We start from the raw sequence: 4,522 nt of genomic DNA, 5'->3' as shown, positions 1-4,522 counted from the left end.
AAGACCGGGTGTCGAATCATGCAAATTACCTGTTACCTAAATTTTTAAAAGGGAAAAATGTAATAACACTAAAAAAAATTTTGGAAAAAGAACTAGTCAAGAAAATCATTTCGTATTTTTTTTTCTTTCATTTACTTTATCTAAATCCTAAACTTTACTTAGAGTTTAGGTAGGTATAATCAAAATGGACTTTTAAAAGTTTTACTTCTTTTACCTGAAATTGTATCATAAGCCTTTTATGCATTCTTTTAGCCTTCATGTTTATCACTGCAGATTGTTGCACAGTTTTCATGTCCCCTAATGTTGAGCAGTTAGGTTGTTTCACATTTTTTCTCATCCAAGCTAATGCTGCAAAAACCATTGTCCTCTATGGATGTATTCTATCTTTTTAATAATTTATTTGAGATAAATTTCTAATTTAGAATGATTAGTAATTCTTGCTATGTGTTATCAAATTGCTTTCCAGAAGACCTGCACTAATTTTTAATGTGCCCACAATACTGGACTTACAAAATTTCCAGACCTGGATATTATTTTTCTTAATTTGCTCTTTTTTTTTTTTTCTGGTGACTTGTGAACATATTCACATTCCCAAGGTTTATTAACTGTTTGCATTTCTTCTCAAATGGTCTGTGTTTACAAAAAACAAAACAGCCTGGGTCTCCTAAGTGTGACCTGGTGACTTGTGAACATATTCACATTCCCAAGGTTTATTAACTGTTTGTATTTCTTCTCAAATGGTCTGTGTTTACAAAAAACAAAACAGCCTGGGTCTCCTAAGTGTGACTCTGACAGGTCAGCCTAAGATGCCCTGAGGCTGGCCCCTCAGGGGGCTGTGGCAGGTTGGGTTCTCTCAGAAGTAGACCCTGACATACAGAGTGGTACGGAAAAAATCTGTTAGAGAGGGCTCTTGGGCTTAATACCTTTAGAAGGGAAGAGAAGAAAGCAGGATTGGGCAGAGGGAGAAGTCAAACTGTGGTTTAGTCTCACCGATCCTACAAGGAATTGTAAAGAAGGGATGTGGCCATTGAGAGCTGTCCCATATTGGGTTAAGAGGCTTGGGCATTTATCTACCCTGACAATCAGTCACTGGATGCAGATGGCTCTGGAAGGGGGTGTGATCTAGGGTCAGGTGGCCTCTTCAGCTGAGACCCTGGAGGGGAGTGACAGCTGATTGCTATCTACCAACAGAAATCCCTCTAGGTGGTGACAAATCCTTCATTCCTGAAGAAGGACCTGGGCAGCAGATTGCAGCGTCCAGTCCAGGGGCCCATAGGAGTTTGGGCACAAATGCACCATTCAGGTATCTTTTTTGCCCCAGCACAATAGTGTTCTTATTTCTCATTCCACCCTGGCCCTGGAAATCGGAGCATCTGACCCTGGCCTCCCGCTCTCAGTCCACTTCTCAAGTCATTGTGGTGCTGGGAACGAAGGGAAGAAAGAGTGAACAGGCTAGGGGTGCACAGTTTAGTGGGGGAGACCAACAAGTGACACGTGGTACGGTACAGAGTAGTCCCCAGGATCAAGATGGGGAGCTTAGGGTAGGCTTCTCGGACATAAAGCTTAGGCTAACATTGGGAGGATGAATGGCAGTTTATCAGGCCAAGAAAAAGCCATTATCACCATCTCCCCCTCGTCCCTCCACCCGTCCACATTCTCACGATACTTGAGTCACAGTGAGCTTTTATGTGCAGAGTTTGCTGATATAGTTCTGCCTTGGGAGCTCGTCTTTATCCCATCCACTTGCTCGAGTCTTACTTATTCTTCAAAGTCCACCTTTAATGCACCTCTGCCCCATAACTTTCCCTGCTCCACTTCGAAGATGGAAGTGACCCCAGAGGAGGACTTCCCTTTCTCCATGACCCATCCCACTTAGCATACATGTTTGCCGGAGCCTTCATCACATTTTTTGCTGACTCCACTGAACCGTGAACTTGGACTCCATGTGACTGCTCTCTCAGGGCCGGCCTCAAAGAGGGGTGATGTGTGACTGCTGAACCATGATAAAGTAATTGAAAGATCATCTCTTGAAATTCAATCCCTACGTGACATTGCTGGGACCCAGTAGCTTCTCAATAAATAAATAACACACTGTGTACATCTAAATATTCAAGTTCAATTTCCACTAGGTTTCCTTTCACAAGATCACTTTTTTTTCCCCCCAGTGGCATTTGGGGAGAGGTCCAACTCCTATTATTACATATGGTTTTCTCTACTGCCTGAAAAACCCGAGCCTTCCTAAAGATCATCAGACCACTCCACCAGCCCCACCCACCAACGTGCAGGCCAGAGCATGTCTCCTTAACACAGAGCCTTTTTTCTCCTTGTGAGAAAACCAAACCTACTCTGCTATCTGAGATGAATAACCCCAGCTAAAATAGAACCCACCAAGTCTTCTAGCCAAGGAGGTGGCTGACAGAGGTGGGGGCTGGGGAGGGCGGGGAGCACATTTTTGAAGCATAAAATTTCCCAGGGTCAGAGCATTTCATTAGGAGACTTCTAGATGTATTTTCTCTCTAAAGACTCAAATGAAAGTCTGGAGAATTTACCAACTACTGCAAAACATTCTGGTGTTTTTAAACCCTTTCTTTACCACCAGGAGCCCTGTTGCCCATTAATTGTAAACAAGTTAGCACGTTGATCTAACAAATGCCTATTTATTTTTTTACATTCACCCTGTTTCATTTTTAATTAAAATCGCTGCACTGATTTGTTTTTAAAAGAACGGTGAAGACTCTTACTTTGTAGGCTGAGAAATAAATTATCATTGGAAGGATTAGAGTGGCTCTTCTTTTGATTTTAATAAAGATTAGAAGAAGAAAAAGACGCACAAAGGAATGAATACAGCTCCCCCAATATAATGAGTTAGACAGCTTCCCCCCCTTGATCAAACAAAAGAACAAATGTATTAAACAAAGAGTATAGATTTGACAAACCATCTCTGCTCTCGCAAAGGATTTTCGAGGGGATTTGGAAAGTTGTAGTGTGCTCGTGTTCTGTTATTTCTGAGTATATTAAAGCCAGAACTCTGTTAGCTTAGGTATTGTTTTTGTGTGTGCTTTGCTTCCTGGCAATAGAGTCTTTCTTTAAGAAAAGCAATTAGGAGATACCCTGGTCCTGGTTAATCTGTCCCCTTTTCACATACAGACCATCGTCTGGGTGTGCTTTCCAAGGGGCACAGGCATTATGTCCTGGACTCTCTCCCAAGTTGGAAGTTTTTGCAAAAGGAACAGTACATCTCGGGAAGAGCCTGCTGGATTTCCATTCAACACTGGAGCTGTTTTGCTTTGTGCAAACCTCTATGCAAAATGTGCCGTTCCCAAGAAAATACAAAAACAAAAAACAAACAAAAACAAAGCTGGAAACAAATTTGGTTGTGATTTGTTAGTGTCTCACTCGGGCCATCCACCCCAATGCAAAATGTGCCGTTCCCAAGAAAATACAAAAACAAAAAACAAACAGAAACAAAGCTGGAAACAAATTTGGTTGTGATTTGTTAGTGTCTCACTCGGGCCATCCACCCCAAGGGGGAAGTTTGAGAAGGTCCTGCTGTCTTCATGGGTGACTGCAGGGCACTAAATAACATTGTCCTCATGGAGGTGCTGAAAGTCTAGCTGCATCCCTAGAATAGGAACTTCTGGAACTGTCCCTTTGTCCCTATATCCATTTTGGCTTTCCACCTAGATGCAGAGATGGGAGCAGCTAACTAGATCCCTTTCAGTCAGCTCAGACAACATGCCCCAGGGCTTTCAACTGGACTTACATGATGGGGGCTTGCCATGTTGATATTTAATTACTTCCTCTTTACTAATTTTTCCTGCTGGTAATAAGTATGGCCCCAGCCAAAGACACACACATAAATGCCTCTGATAACTCTGGATCTCCCTCTCCTTCCCTCTCTGCTCTCCCTAAGTTTCCTGCTAACCATATTTTCTGCCTCCTCATTCCACCACCTGCTCACTCCTCAAGTTACCACAGGGTAATTGCTGCCCTTCACCCCATTTGTGATTCCAGCCTGGCTGAGATCACTGGCTACTGCCGTGTTATTAAGGCCTTATTTGCTTATTTACTGTCTCTCCTTCCAGACCACGAGCACTTTCAAGATTGGGACCATAATTTACTCATCTCTGTGTTCATAACATAATGGTGCTCAGGACGTGTCTGACTAAGTGAACGTACTCCAGAACTATCACTTTGTCACAGCTTCTGTTCCTGAGTTATAGAGAGTAACACTCCCTGAGCATTTCACCTGGTACCAGGCATGATACGGGAAACAGCCACATACGTTTTCTTGGTCTTCTTTTCTCCCAGACATTTTGCAGATGAGGCTCTGAGAACCTAAATAATTTGCTGTACATCACACAGCCAGTAAATAAAAGATGGCAAGGGCCGGCCCGGTGGCGCACTGGATAAGTGCGCCACTTGGGAAGCGCGGTGGCGCTCCCGCCCGAGGGTTCGGATCCCACATACAGACCGGTTCCCGCTCACTGGCTGAGCGAGGCGCGGGAGCAACACCGAGGGT

The sequence above is a fragment of the Galeopterus variegatus genome, unplaced genomic scaffold, assembly GCF_000696425.1.
Source record: "Galeopterus variegatus unplaced genomic scaffold, G_variegatus-3.0.2 Scaffold1459, whole genome shotgun sequence".
NCBI classification, from domain to species: Eukaryota; Metazoa; Chordata; class Mammalia; order Dermoptera; family Cynocephalidae; genus Galeopterus; species Galeopterus variegatus.
Note: the sequence above shows the minus strand (reverse complement) of the source record.